Source organism: Onychomys torridus, chromosome 9, assembly GCF_903995425.1.
Source record: "Onychomys torridus chromosome 9, mOncTor1.1, whole genome shotgun sequence".
Lineage (NCBI taxonomy): Eukaryota > Metazoa > Chordata > Mammalia > Rodentia > Cricetidae > Onychomys > Onychomys torridus.
This window is the reverse complement of record NC_050451.1, coordinates 8,400,993-8,421,490: the sequence shown is the minus strand read 5'-3', so window position 1 is coordinate 8,421,490 and position 20,498 is coordinate 8,400,993. Positions and strand designations below refer to the sequence as shown.

The 20,498-nt window shown below is 51.5% G+C and overlaps 1 protein-coding gene across 1 annotated transcript in view; it reads right to left on the bottom strand.

The window, feature by feature from the left end:
• Grid1 (glutamate ionotropic receptor delta type subunit 1) overlaps positions 1 to 20,498 on the bottom strand; it is a 712,681-nt gene that overhangs the window by 584,911 nt on the left and 107,272 nt on the right. The gene's annotated exons all lie outside the window — the stretch shown is intronic.

Sequence of the window (20,498 nt, the reverse complement as noted above, 5' to 3'; positions counted from 1 at the left end):
CTGAGGAGAGGCTGAGCCTGAGTCTGCTGCACGGGGACCCACTGTGGGGCTGGCAGAGGAGCTGGCCCTCTCTAGGGGATTGCTCTGTCCCCCACCAACCTCACCCCAAATCAAGTACAGACTATAGCACCCATTTCTCAGAGGGGTTCTAAGCTCAAGATCCAGGAGGCCCTGCTGTGCTCTGTCTTGCCCTGACATACACGGACTCCACAGGCAGTAAAGCCTAGTCAAGGACTCTGTGGGCCCAGACATTTTCCTGCTCTTCTCTCTTCATGTGCAGCGTCCTACACAGTGCCGAGCATGTCGTAGGAACTCCTCAATCCAGATTACCAGCTTGGAGCTCAGCAATGTTTCTACAGCTCTCAGGAGGATAACTGCCTTTGATATCATTCTTTTCTTCCAGTATCATATGGCCATAAAGCTGATTTCTGTCTTGATCACCATGCAGGTCTGATAGAGTGATAAGTGCTCCCTGAGCACAACTCATCAGCACAGGGAAGAAAGAAGCAGAAATGAATTGTAATGAGCAGCAGCCCCAGCTCCCGGCCCAGGAGTGCAGAGTCTCCACAGAGGTCTCTAAACTAGTCAGTAGCACTAGATTCCGAGAAATGAAGAGGAGGGAGGCTGCTTGGAGCCCTAGATTCACAATCACACTCCTACCAGCCTCCCCTGAGAAGATGTCCACAGCTGAACATCTGGGTAGGACAGGTCAGGTGTGGTACTGACCACTTCACAGAAAAGACTTTGGGTAATGTCTACCCTAGGTCCTGTGGCCAGGGCCAGACAATTGAAGAAATCAGTACCAGGCCGCCAGTCCTCCCATAGTCAAGGAAGAATCAGTGAAACGGGGTCCAAGGTTCACAGCTGACTCTATCCAACCTTTGCTCAGACAGAAATGCCTGTCGCCTGTTCCCTATGGTGCGACGCCTCGCTCAGCCTTGATGCAGCGGGGAGAACTCAGTCCTGCCTCAACTTGATAGGTTATGTGTTGCTGACTCCCATGGGAGGCCTTACCCTTTCGGGGGAAGGGGTGAGTAGAAAGTAGATACGGGGAGGGAACAGGGGGAGAAGAGGGAGGGGAAACTGTAGTTGATATGTAAAATAAAAAATACTAAAAAAAGAAAGAAAGAAAGAAAGAAAGAAAGAAAGAAAGAAAGAAAGAAAGAAAGAAAGAAAGAAAGAAAGAAAACGCCTGTTACGGCAAACTTGGCAGTCCCAGGGGAGGAACAGGAAAGCAGGAATAAGGCCTGCCCCCACTGACACAATTCCTCAGCTAAATGAACCCTGGGCACCTGCCTGCAGGTTAGTGCTGAAAGAGAGCAGCCTCTCAGGCATGGATGTCACCCTGGGCAAGGGTGCTCTTCTCCAACCCTGTAGGGTTGGTGAGAAAGCCCCCAGGCCATTGGTGGGTGACACAGTGCTCCAGGGGCTTCTGCTGCAGGAGATTCACCAGTCGGGTGTCTCTCATCCAGCAGAGACGACGGCCACTGTCATCCCTGTGTTGTCCTCTTCCGGCTACTTGGATGTCACAAGGCCAGGGACAGCCAGCCACTCATGCTCCCCCTGAGAAACCTGAATGCTGAACAGGCCACACCTGTCCTTGCCAGCCTGCTCCTCTGAGATCACAGGCCTCCAGCACAGCAGCCCTGCATTAACTGGCCTCTGGGTTCCATGTTAAAGAGTAGCAGAATGTCTCCAGGAAGACAGGCAGGAGAGGGCCTTCACCTGGCGCAGTGGCAGCCTCCTCTAGGTCCTTTGGTTCAGCCCGCCTTTGCCAGGCTCAGCTGGTCTCTGCAGGGGCCAGGCCCAGGTCAGCCTTGCCCACCCAGGAGCAACGGTCTCCACGGGGAGTCCAGCACCTCTGCCTTCCCCACCATTCCCACAAGTAGTGGCAGAGCTCTTGGGGCAGCTCATGCCCTCTCTCCCCAGCCAGCCCTGCCACCTGTACCCTGCCCTTCCTCCTTTCAACTGACACTGGCTTTATGAATATTTGAATTCTAATGGCTAATGCTTTAAATTAAGGTAGCATTTATAAATACTTGATAGCCCATGAATAATTGACCAAATTTAGTATTGTCATAACTCACAGTAAATTATTGATCTATGGAAAATAAATATTTTTCATCTTTTATTAAGACATGTAAAGGGTAAACAAAACCACAGGCTGGGAAGACTTTGGAGGCAGGGCTGTAGAAGGCAGGCCTGCACCGGGTCTGTGGTCCTGGAGCATGCAGGCCCGCTCCCAATGCTCCCAATGTGCCATGAAGCCCCTACCTGGTCATTCATTGCCTTCTTCTTCACTGTCTCCCTCCCTGGTCTCCAGGAACCCGACTCCATGCTGCAGTTCAGCTAAAGGCTTTGCCTCTCTCTTCAAAGACAAACTAGAGGTCATCTTCACAGGGTAATCAACCCCCTGCCTGCAGGTTTCACACCCACCAGCCTCTGGGCCAAAAGCTGAGGAAAGAAGCTCCCAAGACCAATCCTGCAAATGCCTGACCCTCAGCCTTCTTCCACATCCAGAGTTTAAATACTCCCACATCCTATATTTGAGGACTACGGGATCGTTAGGCCTCCTTGTACATTTACTTCTGAGCATCAGACCCCAGCCCCGAGGAAGCTTTTCCAGTGACTGTTCCAGTTCGGAGCCCTCTTCTGCACTTCTAACTCCAAACCAGTCCTGACCTGGTAAAACCAGTGGCAACTCACACCTGACAGCACAGAGCTCCCAGGGGTGTGGGAATGCTCCCCCACCTTGCTACCGGTGTGTGCACAGAAGCACCTGTCACCTCGTTCTTTTGGACCCTGGCCAGTGCCCATGCTGCAGAGAGGTATCCGCAGCATCTGTTCTTGTCCAGTCTCTCCCCACAACCCTCGGCAGCAAGCCTTCAGCGAGTCCTACATACTTCATCTCCCAAATGCACTCTGAGTCTCCTGGATTTCCTCCATTCCACTGTCACGTCCCTGGCCCACACCACATCACCTCTGCAGCAGTCCTGCACACATCTAACCTCTGAAACAGACACATGGTCTTCCCATACATACCACAATGACTGGGCCCTCAGGAAGCGCCAACCACAGTGTGCCGGGCTCCATATAAAACCACATTAGCTTCCCAAAGTCTTCAAAGCAAAATGGAAACCCCGACAGAGTCTCCACAGCCTTGTGCAATCTGCACCAGGTGCCCTACACCCTAGGGAGCCAGAGTATGCACAGACCGACACCTGGGTATCCAGCTCTTGAGGTTTCTGGGTCTCCCTGAGTACTCCAAGAAATACATAGTGTTCCTGCACACACTGTCTACCTAACCTCCTTCCATCTGCTCCATGGCTAACCAGTCCTTCCAGAGAACTTTTCCCAATACCCAATCTTCCTCCACTGTGACTCACTTCAGACCACTGACTGAGATTTACCACCGTGGAGTGCGTGGCCACTGCTCCCAGTCTCCTGCCCTTGCTACCGGTGTGTGCGCAGAAGCACCTGTCACCTCGTTCTTTTGGACCCTGGCCAGTGCCCATGCTGCAGAACAAGCAGCAACCTATCTAACACAAAACTACTCTGAAGCAGGAGCAGTATAGGGGGCTAGGTTGCACAGGTGAAAGCCAGAGCTTTCCAGTCGCCAAGCCTCCTAATACCCGTGAGAATCAAAGGAAAAGGCACAGCCTACCCACCCAGAAACTGGGAATTCTTAACACCAATCCGAATGCCGGTCTAAAAAGGGGTGTCCAAGTGACAGATTAGAGGGGACAAGGGAATAGTGGCAAAGACAAGAGAACTGAAGCTCAACCCAGCTGAGCCAAGAGCAGCAGGGCCCGAGGGTCCCACAGGACTGCCCTGGACTGTAGCCAGGGCAGGTAAGCAGCAAGCACAGAGGGCTGCCTGAAGCCAACCAGGAGGGTGGGGAAGAGTCAGCGGCGCCACGGGGTCTCTGGAGCCTCATCCCTCTGCCAATTAATGAATCAAAACCGATTCCCTGCTCCCGCAGGCTGGAAAGGCAGGGAACACTGGGTGGGAGTGTGCCGCTTATTTATAACTCTCCAGCTCCTCGTTAATGACTTTTACTGCTCCGCCAATGGAACACCAAGCTCCCAGGCGGGATTCACACAGAAGCCTGCTCTGGGAAAGTTATATCAGGACAGGATGAGTCCCTGGCATGCCAGCATAGCACTTCCTTGTCTCGGAGAACCTCAAAAGCTCAAGGCTTCCCTCCTGCAGCTCTCTCAGTACCCAAGCACAAGGGTCCCCCAGGACTCCTCTGCAGGGCCTCGAGAAGTCACCTCCTCTACCTGCTCCAAACTTCTGCCTCCCTCAAGCCAGCAGATAGGACGCCAGTGCACTTTTCAAGCTCTCCATTCTACAGACCCAAGTTCAGCATCCAACATGGCCCTGAAATACCTGCCATGGCCCCACTGCCTGGGAATCAAAGTTCATTTGGTAGCATCCACCACCACCCTCAATCCACACACCAGAGGACTATTTTCCAAACTTCACATGCCCTGTGCTCTCAGCCTGTGGCATTCAGTGCTTGGACTAACCTGTAAGTTGGCACAGGCTGGTTGCCTTTCCTACAGTGTTCTTCCTCCTCTGCCTTACATGCCCCTACTATTCCCCCCAACATTTCCAAATCCCTCTTCCCCTATGAAATTGTTTGACTTCCCCTTCCTAAGTAAAAATCAACCATTCCTTTCCCTGCAGGTCCAAGAATGCTTTGGCAAAAAAAGACAGAGGCAGATGGCTTTCTAGACCTTCAGACATAGGGCCTGATGCAGAGATGTTCACAGGACACTGGACAACAGACTATGTATGCAGAAGCACAGATGGGTGCAGGCTAATCATTTGGCGCATCAGGGCTTCAAGGTAAGGTAACCCAGAGAATCAAAGGCAACAGAAAAATCAAGCCTTATCCAAGAGTGGGGCTGGCCTTGAGAACTCCATAAGAAGAAGGATCCTGAGCGTCAGGGCCTCCTGGGTCCAGACCAGAGCCTGTTCCTGCATGAATGAGACATGCAACCCTCCACAACCTACTTGGTCCCACTTTGCTCAACTTGGAGGTCCACGGTTAAGAGCCTCAGCAACAGCAGGGCTGTGCTGGAGCTGTCAAAGGAAGACTGGACATGCAGCCCACCTGAGGACAACTGGATCCACAGAGTCCAAAGATGGGACAAGCTGGAGCCCTAAACAATGCTGAAGAACTGGCTCAGAAGGAGCAGGTAGGACCTGGGCAGCACAGACACTCCAGGGACTCAGCTCTGGGGACATGGGCTAAGGAACAAAGGAATACAAACTGACAGGGGACACCTCTGTGTGGCTACATACAAGCAGGCTAGCCAAGGAGTCCCAGGGGAATGAGCCAAGGAAAACATTATAGCTGTGCTTTGGGTGGTAGAGAAGAAAGGTAATCCCTGCCATAAGACCCTAAAGTCCAGGCCTGCCTGGGAGGAAGGTGCTGTACCCCACTCTAGATAGGAGGATCGAGAGCAGACAGCCAAGCTGAGTGCATTACCAAAACCCACAGAGGAGCCAGAGTTATACTTCCAAGCTGCCTGATTCTGTTTCCGAAGACAGAAGAAAAAAACCATGGATAGAGTCTAAAGCCATGTTTGGTATGTGGTAAGTGTGCTCCAAAGGACTGCCAGAATTCTATCATTAGTATGTGTCCTTCTAAAAGTGTGTCTAGAAACACAGTGAAGTTGGGATGTGTTGTTGCGGACTTCAGGCCAACTCCATTCAGTGTGTATAGGAGGCTGTAGACTAGAGTGGTGGGTACTGATGGAGGAAGTGAAGTCGCTGGAAGCAGATTCTTGTCTTGCTCTTCTTCCTGACAGCCCTCAGGTGAAGACTCCCCTCTATGACGTGACATGCTCCTGCCACCCTGATCTGCTGCTCAAGTACCTTGGTGAGGCCTCTGGATCTACAAGTAAAGTAAAACCCTTCCCATAAGTTGTTCCATCGGTCACTTGGACACAGGAGTGAGACAAGTCACTAACATAGCAATTAACTTCATAGGAAGAAAAGGTGTTATTTACTCTCCTTTGTGGAGGTTCTAGAGAATTACTTGCTGTCTGACACTCAGGGCCTCTGGCAAGGGCCAGACTGCAAAGCAGGAATCAGGGAGTAAAGGAGACCAGAAAGACTGGCATCCTCGCATTCTGATAGCATGTCTCCAGTGACCTACGACACTCCCATAGGTCCTATATCTTCTAGGTTACCATCGCCTCCCAATAGCACCACCCTGAGGTACAAGCACTCCCCAATGAGCCTTTGGAGGGTTACCCACATTCAAGGCTTTCTTGGGGAAAAGGTATGTGAGGTTACAAACACCTCTAGAATCACACCTCTCCTCAATGGAAAAGCCCAAGTCCCTCTTGATGGGACATTCACAGTCCAGCTCTAGCTCAAAGGAAGAACAGTGTCCCTATGCCCGTGGCTATGGAGCTCCCAGAAGCAACACCTCCCCTGCAGGCAATGTCCAGCAGCACACTCCCCAGCTAGCTCAGGGAAGACCTGCCCTACACACTCTTCTGGCAACTCTGGCAACAGCCTGGTCTCCTAGCAACAGACCGTTCCGCGGTCCCTGGACAAAAGGCCTGAGGGACCAGAGCTGAGCTTAAACATCCATTGCTAGCCAGATAACAGAGCCTGTCTTCAACCCGCTCATTCCCTCCGAATCTCCAAGACCACCTCTCCTCTGCAGCCTCCTGAAAGGCAAGACCCCCAGACACCTGGCCTCAGTCCTGACCCAAAAGCTCCCCCAGAGGTGAAACTGATACTTCGCCGAGGTTGCCATCACCCTTTCCACTTCAGCCTATATTTGACTTCTTCAGGATCTCTTCAGCTATCTCTTCATGTCACCCTTCATGCTTTCCTGCTCATCAGTGTTTTCTCTTGCTGTGTAGGACACATGAGTACGTGTGATATGACCTGCAAGCATGTGTACTGGTGTAGTGGGAGCCTTGGAATCATTATTCCACCACTGGCGTTCCCTCCCCAAGATCAGGCCAACTGCTACAAAGAGTCCAGATCCAGCGTTTGCTCCAGGTCCTGCCTCCATGCACACCTACAAACTAGGTCTGCAGTGCTCCTTCCAAAAAAGGCTGGGTAGTCCCGATCCTTCCAGTCTTCCCAGGCCAACTGCAGCTCCAACGCTTGTTACTGATCCTTCTTGGCCATCAGACATCTAAGGGCAACTTCCTGGTGCCCAGATGCCATGTAGGAACCTGGAGGTTCTGCTGTGGCAGCTCCCTGTGGCTTCCTGTGCCTGCTGCTTCCTGACTAGAAGTTAACATCAGTGTGCCCTACTAAGCTTCAGTCCATTGCTAAGCCCTTTTACTTCCCCAGACCCTGTGTAGTGCCTCCTTTCTCCCAAGGCCTCCAACCATCCTCCCTGCTTTATAGATAATACAGCCCACAGTCACCTTTTGCTCATGGATCTGTGTTACTTCCTGGGCTCAGCTACCTAAGGACATCTCTGTCCCTAGCACCTGGTACAGCAAGATGATGCTAGGTGAACGTAATTCTGTCCCTGGTACACCAGCCATCATGAGGACAGCCAAAGATGACTCCACTTAGCAAGTAAACCTTGGGTGATGGGGGTCTCACCCTGTGGGCCTGTCTCTGGGATAAGCACCCAGAAGGATTCCCACACACCTCGCTCCCTCCTAAACATACTGTGAGTGGCTGAGTCCTCCCTGGCCTGTCACTTGGCGGGGCCATGACTGAAGCATTGACCTTCCTAGTGGGCACAGAGAGCTCACCTTCTTCTCAAGCAGGTGGTGTTGTGCCTACATTCCCAGTACTAGGCTCTGCCCAACTAGGGTAGCCCGTTTCTCCCTCTACCTTTCTGTGGGAGCTGTCTCAGCCCCCTAAATGTGAACCTCCAGCTCAATGCTGCTAGTTTCACGGTACTCCCTAAATAAGATGTGGGAGCAGCTCCCTCTTCGGGGACCACCACCAGCCTAGCCTCTTTCCCTCTGCCAGCCTGCTGCTCCTCTGCTACCGCTGCCAGCAAGTCCCCACACCCCACGTGCCTTACAGCCAAGGACAGGAAGACGACTGGCAAGGGAGTCCCATGGTGCCTCACTCTTTTCAGTGATGCTTCCTCACCCACATCACCTGGCTAGATGAAGACAGCAGGGGAGGGAGCTGACAGGGATGCTGTCCCCACCACTCCAAGTCATCCTGCCTAGACAAGCCCAAGCAAGCTCTGTTGGCGTTTGCTGGCCAAAGCCCTTACTCTGGGGACTGTGAACAGATGGTGGATGGGATTGCTGAAGTGTCTCTTACACACACGCTCCATCCGCCAGCCCACCGAGGCTCTTCCAGGGACAGCCTTGGCGGGACAAGAATAGAGATTTGACCATCCCAGCTCTGCACTAAGTAGCCCAGGCTGGTCCCTCCACTTGTCTGAAGTCTTACGTTGTAAAATGGAGGGGGGCGGGGGAGCGAGGATGGTGCTCACAACACAAGCACCACAGGGCGGTACTGAGACGGCAGCCTAGGGCACCAAGTATGTCCTGTGTAAATTCTAAACTATCTCCGCCTTGGGAAGTGTCCATTATTCATTCAGTCTTCCACTTGTCACACACTGATGCAAAGAGCATCCGGTAACACAAACATGGATGTGGCAGGCTGCTGTATAACCTCTGAGGGTTGAGACATAAAGAATGACACATCCCTCCCCCTCATAAACAGCTGGGGCAGCCTAGGGACAAGACTCCAGTTCTGGTGTCACACTACGTCTGCGCTCAGTTTTTGTCTCATGCTGCGCATGGCTCTTGCTCAGCCGCCTCTATTCCTGACCTCAGCACAGGCTGTTAGTGCAGAGAATCACACAGGTTTATCCCAGGAATGTCTCAGCACCATCAGTGCAGCCGCCTTACCCAAAGGTCAGAGTGTGAGCCTCAGTCACCAAGGACAGCACCCTAGCCATGTTTAAAAGCAAGGGAGACCAAAACCAGCCAGAGCCAGGCCTGGACCATTGGTTAGCAAGACAGAATGTCCACAGCCTTCCTCCGCTCATTGAGGCTGTTTCTAAGCAGGGTACCCAGGTGCCACAATGAAGGTGAAGGGTAGGGGCTGACACCTGGCCCCCAGCTCCAGCCTTGCTTCCTCACAGCTCATTACTCCACCTGCCATCACAGCAACACAGTCTCAGAGACCATGGAGCTAGTCCTCTGTTAGAGAGGGCCTGCGCCTGCCACAGCATCCACATGACTGGCTGAGAGGAACACCTTCAGAAGCAAGGGTCTCTCGAGATGGAGACAAGGTGAGGAGGTGCTGGCCAAATTTCACAGTCAGCTTCCCTGGCCTGATCCCCCACACCAGGGAAGCAGCAGGCGAGCCTTCGTGACTTGGGCACAGCCAAAGCATCCCTGACCAGGCAGGCTGCCTGCTGAGCCTCAGCTCTTAGATCTTCTGAGAAAGTGCCCAGCTGGCCAGGGACATTAGCCATCTCAGGCTCCAGGTGCTTTGGAGCAGATGGGGAAAGAACTCAGAACTCTCCTACGGCCAGCCAGCAGGGATGAGAGGGGATCTTTGCCAGTGATAATGAAAATTTTCACAGTAGCAGATGCTCAGGGAAAATTGAAAAACAATACCACGAAATTCGCAAGCCCGAGAGAGGAACTTAAGAGAAACCTGGCCACCAGTGAGGTTTGATTTTCCCATCAACACCTCTCTTGCCCTAAGGAGACAGACTGGGAAGCATTTCTTTCCCAGCAAGTGCTCAAACTGCCCCCTGGAGCCCAACAGGAATCTCTCCAGTCACTTCTCTGTGTTCCCAGTCTAAGGCTTATGCTGGAAACCAAAAGGGATGCAGATCCCAGCCCACACCCCCACAAACCATCTAGAGGTACTGGAGAGAACCTGGGCCCAGATTCAACAGTGGAAGAGGGTAGGAGTCACACAGCTGGAGGTGGCATGGGGACTCTCAGAGGACAGCTGCTGAGACTGCAGAGGACAGACAAGCCAGGCCAGCAGCTGGTATGAGCAGAGGCAAGGCACAGGGGCCTCTGCAGATCAGCAAGGAATGGGCATGCACAAACGGGTGAGGGTGAGTCCACACTGTTTAATGAAGGGTAGACGGGCTCCATAGGACAGGGTTTTAATGCTCAGCTGAGGCCTTCCCTTTTTGATCCCAGAATCCATGGGAAGGGGTTCCTTAACAAAAGCCGTGCTCAGAGCTTTCTTTGGAAAGGTGGCTCCATGAAGAAGCAACAGAGAAGCTGACTCCTCTTGCCCCCTTCCCCTGACAATAAGGAGGGCAGAGTGCAGGGGGTGGGCAGCAGTGATGAGCCAGGTAGAATCACAGAGGGAGGAGGAGAGGCCTAGGACCGAGGTCCAAAAATCTAGCCATCACCGCAAAGCCAAAAGGACTGGATCAGAAGCCTGCCCAGCTTACATTTGATTTCTAGCATCCTCCATGGCTCTTGCATTTGTAGAGGGGGCAGCCCAAACTTAGCAATGTGAGATCTCTTACCAGGTATGAACCTCCCCATGGCTAACAGAGGTAAGCAAGGCAGGAACTCAGGCTCATGCTGCCCCCTCCCAGCACAGCATTCTGCCTCAGGCCAGGCAGTGGACCCAGGGAACAGAGCCAGGAAGGGCAGCCCGTACCCGAAAATGAACAACTCAACTCTTTGGTCTTCAGTCAATATCTGAGCAGAGGCTTCGGAGAAAGGGTGAATCTGAGAGTCCAGAGATCAGGGGAAGTGAGTCAGGGTGGAAAGGAGAAGCAGAGCTTTCACCCTGCTCCGTTCCCACAGAAGTCCTACAGAGCCCCTGCACCCTCAGGCCAAGCCGAACCTAGGGGCCAGACATGCCAGCACACCTGGCAGAGTAAGGACAGTGAAGGACACTGAGCTGTCAGAGAGGCGGCCCTGCAGTGTGGAGCAGTGTATTTCTAGGGACTGAGTTCAGAGGCCTAGAATTGGTCACATCCAAGACCTCTGAATGAATCTTACAGAGGGTGTAAGATATAAGAACAGGCAGAGCCGTGTCACCAAACTCTCCAGGCTGGTGGACATAGGTGCCACAGCCTGGGCCCTTTCCTGGAGCCCAGCTAGAGAGTGGCAAATGACCTTTTGTCACTGCCAAAGCATCAGGTCCACAGCCAGACAGGAGAGAGAAGTGCCTGATCCATAATCAAATTAGTACCCTCACCCGACGCATGCGCAGGCCACTTCTAATCCCCTAGGCAAGCACAGCTGAGGTTACAGGCTGTATGCTCTGATTCAGAGCCAGGCCTGGGATACGGATGCCATGAGGCAACTGCTTCTAGAAGGCAAAGTGTATGCCAAATCATGATGGGGAGGCACTGAGACACCCAAATCCCACCATACCTGGATCACTGTAATTTACATCCCCTCAAGAGATACTCTCCCTCTGGCAAAAGAGACCCCACACAAAATGGCTGAGGCTGGAAGTAGGTGGATTGGTGGCCAGCTGCAGCCATGCCTCAGCCTGGCCATGGGAGTGTGACACCCCTCTCTAGACCAGTGCCTTCCCTGGAAAAAGACAGGTGGACAATGGTAGAAAGACAGCAGCCAGGACCCACAGCAGAACTGAACCAGGAAATGCAGGAGGGATGATATGGCTCTCCAAAGGCTCTCCAAGTGTACACCAGCTGCACACACACACACACACACACACACACACACACACACACACACACACGTGAGCTGCATGTGCACACACAGCTACTTTGGAGGAGTTCCCATGGGGTACAGATGCCACACTAGTCACCCCAGCCAGCAGGACTTGTTGGGATGTGGAGAACGAGAATACAGGCTAGAACTGTAGCCTACCTCTGCCATGTCTCCCAGTCCACAGGATGCTCCACGGCCATGAGAAGCAGCTTAGCTCTGCCCCTTAGGCAGGCTCTCCCCCTCCCACATCCCAAATAGCTGCTCAGTTCTGAACCAGATTTGAGGCTGTTCTCTAGTTGGTAACACAAGTGCAAGAACACAGTGATACAGTGAGCAAAACAGGCGCAGACAGACCTAACCTTCTGGGAAAACTGCCCTGTGCCACGCAACCTCCCTCCTTTCCTGGTTGATTCACTTGGCAATTGTGAAACAAGTTATCACATGACTCCATGTTCAGATGAAGACACTAAGTGAGGGAAGTCACTTGTTCAAGGTCACACAAGAACACAATGGAAACTGAGTTTGGTCCAAGTAAATCCAACTTCACAAACCCTTGACTCCCTTCTCTCCCAAATGGCAAAGGTGAAGAGCAGAGACCAACAACCCATAGGTGAAGAGGGGAGACCAGAAGGTAAAGACTAGAAACCAGGAGATTAAGACCAGGAACAATCAAGTGGCCAGAAACAAAGCAAATAGAGACCACAGACAAGCAAATGAAAATCAAGAACCAGAAGGCAAAGACCATGAACCAGCAGGTGAAGAGCAGGGTCAGGTAGGTAAATACCACATACCAGCAGAAACAAGCAGCTGAAGACTAAGAAGGAACTCAGTGAAGGCCAAGAAATGCCACATGAAGACCAAGAGCCAACAAACGAGAACCAGATTTTCCAAGTCACCTGAAAGCAAGGAAGTCTGCCTGCTCTTGTTCCAGCACATACTCTTCAGAATGGACTCTAGTTTCCTCCCTCCCATCACCTATGACTCACAGAATGCCTACACTTCCAAGTCCCACCCTCAAACTCCCGTCACACACAGAATCGCATCTGTTCTGCATTTATCTATGGTGTAATGCATTCATTGATGCTACTGGCTGTCTGAATGGACCAAAGTGTTAACACCTATCCAGCGAAAGTTTTATCAAGAAGGGAATTAATGACTATTGGTGAAATTATTAAGGCCACTCCATGTAGTTAAAAGGGAGGTTTATTTTGTGAGGTAACTTACAAACGAAGGGATAGGTTGTCGGGTCTGGCAAAGGTATGGTGCAGTCCGGCAGTGTTCTCTGGAGAACTCTGCTTGGTCTACCTCTAGCGTCCAGGGTCCCAGAACCAAGAGAAGCCTCTCCTCTCAATCCTGGGTCTTCCACTTCCTCCCTCAGCCCCGCCTTGTGGGCGTGACCATTACCAAAGCCTCAATGGGGGTTGGAACTTCCAGGCCAAGGCTGGGATGGCTACCCACTACAAATGACCTCTTCTCTGGCTGCCTTCTTAGAAAACTGTCTTACTCCCATGTGCTTACTATGAAGGAAGATGACCCTGGAGCCCCAAAGCAGACCCAGTCCATTACTCTCAAAGATGAAACTTCTCTATATCTATATCTCCGTTCATCCCCAGGACACTGACCCCACCTAAGGAGACAATTAATTCACTTAGTGTCCAACTCCCTCCACCTAACTATCTAGACAGTAAGCCATAAAGATGAGATTGCCCACTGGCATATCAACAACCAAGCCATGACTTCCTGTTTCCCCTTCCTCCTAAAATCAGATCAAATGTTCTCTCCTCCAGGGAGGCCCCTGGGACTTTCCCACCCCCCACAAACAAACAAGCTTTACCTTAGACTGTAACCTTAAAGTTTAATGCTCACACTGTCTATACCATTAGCCAATGAATTGTTGGAAGTCAAGGGATAGTTTCTTAGTGTTTCTATTGCTGTGAAGAGACACCATGACCATGGCAACTCTTACATAAAGGAAAACATTTAATCCGAGCTGGCTCACAGTTTCAGAGGTTTAGTCCATTATCCCCATGGTGGGACATGGCAGCATGCAGGCAGATATGGTACTAGAGAAGGAGATGAGATTTCTACATCTTGATCTACAGGCAACAGGAAGTGAACTGAGACACACTTCCTCCCACAATGCCACACCTACTCCAACAAGGCCACACCTCCTAATGTGCCACTCCCTAAGTCTATGGGGGCCATTTCTATTTAAACCATCATAAACAGTACTGAAGTCACTTCAAGGTCCCCAGAGTCTAGGTATACAGGGAATGTTCATTGAAGGAGGTAATGAAATTCATGCCTTGGATCCAGTCCAGGTGGGCAAGGCCAGTCTAGCTCAGGATGCTGGTGTGAAGATAGGGAAGGGATCAGGGGAGAGGGAGAGCCAATTCCAATGGGTCTACCAGACAAGAACTAGATGACTGGGTGACTCAGAGGCAGCTGAGGCAAGTGGGATCCAAATTCCCTACCTGCATTTCTCCAGCTGTGATGCCAGCCAAGGCAGCAACCCAGAGCATGCTCAGCACTTTTTTTGCCTTAAATGGTTGACTTCTTGAGTGGTTTTTAAAAGTAGGATATAACACTAAGTAAAGCAGTACTCATGGCTGAGAATTATGAATATTTATAGTGTTTAAGCATAATTGTATTCAGTGAGGACTCTATATCACACCCTGCAATTTGCACTTCTAGGAGCATATATTTCTGCATGGAAGGCTAGCTGAAAGCTGCCTGGAGATACAGGGTCCAGGGCACATGAAGAGTGTCTAGGCTCCCTGCCCTAAATGGAAAGCAAGAAGGACGAGGTATATGAGTTATGGAGAAGAGCAGAAAGATCCACTAAAGTTCATCTCCTTCCTCTTACAGTGAGAGGACAGACCCGAGTCAAGTTCCAAAATGGCTCCTACATGAGAGCAGTTATTCAGCAATTGCTGACAAAACGTTCCTCATGACCCAGAGCTGAAGTTAATGTGTGATTATTCTGTGAACTCTGTGTGTGTGTGTGTGTGTGTGTGTGTGTGTGTGTGTGTGTGTGTGTGTGTGTGGGGAGAGAGAGAGAGAGAGAGAGAGAGAGAGAGAGAGAGAGAGAGAGAGAGAGACTGAGACTTCTGCCCTGCCCCCATTGAGGCTGAAGTGTGCTAGAGTCCTGACCCCTCACCCCTTCTAGAGCTGGGAGCTGCTCCCCACATACCACTTACTGAAGTTGTGAATTCCACAGGTCCAATTTGTCTACTACTTGTCTGGTTCTTGTGCCCAGACCCTGCAGTACATAGGTGGGCTAGGATAACATGATTCCAAGACTGGAAAAGCAAGGATAAGGTAAGCGAGAAATGGGCATCTACTATACCCTCAGAGCCAGACACCAAGAAAGGAGACCTCTGTCCCCATGTGAGCCTACTGGGCTTCCTTTCCACCCATCTGTGACTAGTACACATATCTTGCATACCACACACAACCCAAACACATATACCCCAGCCCCAATATGCACTTACAGGACTCACTCCTATGCAAAGCTACCTTTCTAAGCTGATACACGAGATCAAGGCAAAAGCCCACCTAGCATACCCTCACACCCTCACACCCTCACACCCTCACACCCTCACACCCTCACACCCTCACACCCTCACACCCTCACACCCTCACACCCTCACACCCTCACACCCTCACACCCTCACACCCTCTGTGATTCCCAGAGAATTGAGGCATCTGCAGCAATTGAACCTCTCTGGACAAGGGCTAAGTCCAGCCAAGTCTTCTCTCCCTCCCTCCTGCAGCTCAGGAACAGGCTTAGCAGAGCTGAGCTGGGCACCCCTCCTGAAGCCCTTTAGCCAAGACAGCCCCCCCCCCAAGTTTGACCAGTTTGTGCACCAATGAGGAAGCACTGCCAAAGGTCACCTGGAGACGACAGCAGAAACAGTTGGGCCCTAGCCTTGCCATTCCTCACAGAGTGCAAGCATTCTACCTTGCAGCTCATTCTCTGCATTAGCCACACATGGAGGTGGACCCACCTGAGCAGAGCCAGTGGAGCCCCAAGTACATGTCGAATGACTCCAAGAAGCGGGGTCCCTATGGCTGCCCCAAAGAATGGATGGAGCTCCCATCCAGTGGCTGCATGAAGCTCGCACTAGTTAGGGGTGCTGGAGGAATGGCTGAGCATAGGATCAGAAAACAGTAGCAGCTAGAGACAGCCACACACACACTCAAAGGGCCCATCCTTCTTGGATAGAGGGGACATAGGCCCTGCCACGGGCCCTAGGCCCAGCGTTACGGGGTGAAAACTCACAGCACTCAGGCAGAGCTGAGTCAACAGTAACAGAAGGTATGGCCCCCAGACTGAGGCAAACAGGGTTCTGAAACAGGGTCTTCTGTTCCTTCCTGCCTCCAGCCTCTCCTCTCTGGCACATCCCTCCCTGACACAATCTTTCTAAAACCCTCCCTTGCTTCAGACCCCCCAAGCATTCCCTGCTCCATGAGACCAGAGCTCAGCCTAAGACACACATCCCACAGCAAAGCACTGCCTGACTCTCCAGGCCTTTCCTAACCCCTGTCCATAATGACCCCCTTCTTGTCCCACAGCCTCCCTCACACTGAAGGCTCCCTCTGAGCCCTGACCCCTGCTGCCATTCTCCCTAAAAGGTACCAAGTCAAACTCCCAGCTGTGAATTCTCTTCCAGATCCACAAGACCCAGATGGGGTGTGGCTCGAAGGCAGACTAGGTGCTTGTTCAGTGACCATCCTCCCTTCCATCACAAGATCTCTGTGCATTGACCTCACTGCTAAACTGAGCCACTAGAGGACCTAGGCCGTGCCTCTTCTGAGCTTGGATCTTAGTAATAGCATGGAGCCTAACTCCTAGGAGATACAGTGGTAAAAACCAAGGTAGCAGGTGAATGATGGCCACAGAAGGCTAGGAAGGGCAACTAATAGAAACATGGATGGTGGAAAAACAAATGGATGGATGAGTAGAGGGGTGGATAAGTGGTGAGTGGATGGATAGGTAGGGAATGAATGGATGCATAGATAGGTGGTGGATTGTGGGTAGATTAGTAGATAGGTGAATGATAAATGGTAGATGGGTGGACAGATGGATAGGGGGTGGATAAGTGGTGAGTGGATAAATAGATGAGGAATGAATGAGTGATAGATGGATGGTAGATGATAGATGGAGGTGTGTGGATGGTTGGATGAATAGTGGGAGAATGAATGGATGGGTAGATGGGTGTATGGGTGATGAGTAGATGGCTAGGTAGGAAATAAATGAGTGGTAGATAGACAAATAGGTAGTGGGTAGATCAGTGGGAGGAAGGATGAGTGGATGACTAGTGTATGGGTAATAGATAAATGCTACATGGGTGGTGGATGGATGGATGGAAGGATGGATGGATGGATGGATGGATGGATGGATGGATGGATGGTGAGTTGATGGATAGAAGGGTGGATTGGTGATGAGTGGGTGTATAGGTGGGGTGAATGAATGTTAGATGGATATATCATGGTAGATGGATGATGAATAGTGGATGGTAGAAATATGAGTAGATGTGTGGACTATATGGATGAATAGTGAACTATATGGATGGGGGTGGCTGAATGGTAGGTGAATGGATGGTAGATGAGTGGATAGGGGATGGATGGATGGATGGATGGATGGATGGATGGATGGATGGGGAGCAGGGATGAATAAGTAAGTAAATGGGTGGATATATAGATGAATGGTATATGCCTGTATGTGTGGTGTGCAAAGTGTAGAATATGTGTATAGTTTGAGAAAGAAAGAACGGGCAGGTGTGGGGAATGGGTGGATGGGCTGATGGATAAGTAAATTGGCAGGTGGGCAGGTAGGAGGATGTCTAAATGGAAGGACTTGGAAATGTAAAGAATCAGAGGAAGTCTGACCTTGCTCTGGCCTTGGTCTCCCCAGCCCCCATCTCTCCAGGCATCAGAGCACAAAGGCACTTAGAGGGATTAAGCCTCTTGGATACAATTGGAGCAGCTGGAAATAGCTTGGTGTAGCCTGAAGCTGCTGCCTCCCAGCAATCAGCCTCAATCAACACCCACCTGGCCCTGCTGCCACTTAATTCCACCTGACATCCTGACTAGGAATCCTAGAGCAGCCAGGTGTCAGTGCCTTCTGAAGGATGAAGGATGGAGGAGGAGATGGGCCTCCTCGGCCAACACCAGCAGCAAATCACCTGGCTCCTCAGTTCCAGTACTGACAGCAGTCCAAGGAAGAGCTTGAAGGCACCAGACGACCATACATCCCCAGGGAGTAGACATGCGGGTGCCCTTCTGGCCCCACCACTCCCTCAGGCTCCCTGACAACAACTCATTTTCCTAAAGAGCTGGCACCTAGAGGAGAGAGCCTTAAGGGCTTCTTCTATCTGAATGAGGTGGTCTCTTCAATGACCAAAAAAACCCAATACATTTCAATCACTGAGTCAGGAAGGAAGGCCTAGATAGGCCCTGAACAAAGGTGAACAAAGGTAACTGGATGCCCAGTGGCAGAGGGTAACTGGAGTAACTGGCATCCCAGTGGCAGAGGGTAACTGGTGTGTCTTTACCCACAGCAGGGCTAAGTGCCCAACAGAACCTGCTTAAAGGTCTAGGAAGCATCCCCATGAGCTCTCTAATGGTCCCCACTGCTGGATTCCTCCATCTCTCCAGCCACACGTGTCCAGTATCCCGCAATCTAACCTAAGCATTGCCTGAGCAATGCTGCCCTACCCTTTAGAAGGGTCTGGGGCCAGTGTGGTCAGTCCCTGCCCTTCCAAACCACTGTGCTAGCAGAATGTGGGGTGCAGAGTTAGGACCCAGGAGCCAGGCTGTCCCAGTCAATGTGCATAGTTGCTTTTTTGATAGCTGTGTGACCTTGGGGGAGATAGTAAGCTCTCGGTGTTTAAATTTCCTCACAAGCAAAATGAGCTTGGAATGGCCCCAGGGATGCACAGGGCTCCCTGAGTTAATACTACAAGACACTTAGAATTGGGCCTGACTCAGAGCATAGCCCTTTTGCTTCAGCTACCCTTAGGACCCAGAGCGGCCCTGGCGGCAGGGCCAGAAGGGAGCAGGCCCTGTCATTCCCAGCCTGGAAGCCAAATTCCTAAGCAGGTTTGTCACTGCCTAGAGCGACAGCACAGGATTATGGAAATGAATACCAGGCACCTGGCCTGCAGCTGCTGGGCCACAGGATTCTCTGTGTTCTCTTGACCATAGGGACTCCTGGGAGGCTCCAAGCTACTCTCTACCCATGTGCTGTTCTTTTTAAGTACTTGTCCCTTTCCCAAACCCTCCATTAGCTGTGAGGTAGGGCAGCCCAAAGGGGCATGGCGTCCTGGGCATGACCAAGCAAATGGAACACAGTGTAGGCCTGCCCTGGCACACGGGTCCTGGCACCTGCCATGGCCTTACAGCCTTCTCCACAGCCCCTCTCATTTGCTCCCTTCTTCTTTAACACCTTTCTGTAGGTCACCAGCACTGGCCCCAGACTGGGCTGTGTCTGCTCTGACATGTCCTGTGCTCACCGTGGGATGCCAGAGCCTGTCACCGGAACTCACACAGGCAAGCTCCCTTCATTCAGTGTTTGCGGACAGAACAGATGACAGTCAGTAACACTGCCCTGGTGTTCCACACTCCTGGAACCAACACCTCCTGGACTGGCCTTCCTTTCTGTTGTCTTGAGTTGCAGCTCACAGAACATACCGTCAAACCTGGCCTATCATGCCTGCCTCCTGGCTGCTGGCCTCCTCTGACCTCACCCTTCCTACCCTGCCCCATCCTAGAACCACTGTCTAGCCCATGTCATCCAGAACTAGAGAGTAAGAATGGCAGAGACAAGAAGCTAACTGCGGCTGCCTCTGTCACGGGCTATGCAAACCACATGGTAGGGTTTTTATCAGTACCTCCATTTCCCAGACAAGGACATGAGTCCCCAAGTAGAAACACTTGCCTCCCTCAGAGCTGGGAACCTCATCGCTTCCAGCCCCAGAAGCCACTGCATCATGACAGAGTACTGTGAAAGGGTGTCAACACCGAGCCCAGAGCCATCTCCACATTGGGTTCCTCACTGTCCCCCAAAACAAACACTCTTCCAGGCTGTGTGTTTTTGCACTTCCCATTTCTCTATCTGCAGAACTCTCCTCTGACTACTAATAAATGCCTATTCATAACTCACAAGTTTGCTCAACTATCACTCACCTCCTCCAGGAGCCCTCCCTGATTTCTCCCAGTTCTCATCTGTGCTCTCAGACCTGCATCCTGCTCTGACGAGTGAGCTACTTCTGGAGGGCCAGGTCTGAGCCCTGCATTCATTCCCCACAGCCTGCTTCCCCGGCTCCATCAGAGCCTCCCTGAGACTCAGCACCAGGCTCCTTTCAAAGTCTTTCAATACAAGTATGGCTCCCATAAACCCCGACATCCAGGGTGATGGCCAGGAATGAAGAAATGGTACCTCTCCAGCCAGGCCTCCAGAAGTGGCCTGTGGTGTAGTTTGCAGATAGCGGGAAACACAAATGTCAGAAAACTGTCTATAGCCCATTTCAAAAATCCAAATGAATATGGGTGGTTTGCTGGAGTCTCAGAGAATTTGCCTATAAATCTGAAGAGAGTGACTCCTAGGAAGTCAGGGAACCCTCTTGACCGTCATTCATATTCATATTCATTCTCTCTCTCTCTCTCTCTCTCTCTCTCTCTCTCTCTCTCTCTCTCTCATCAGATCACAGACCCTATGCCTGAGAAATTAAGGGACAGTCATTCTGTACATCTGACAGTGACTCTGGCTTTGGCAGTCACTGCAATAGTAGGAACTAGGGAACACTACTCCAGCAGACTTGTGGTCTAAAGCCTCGACAGGCATAGAGG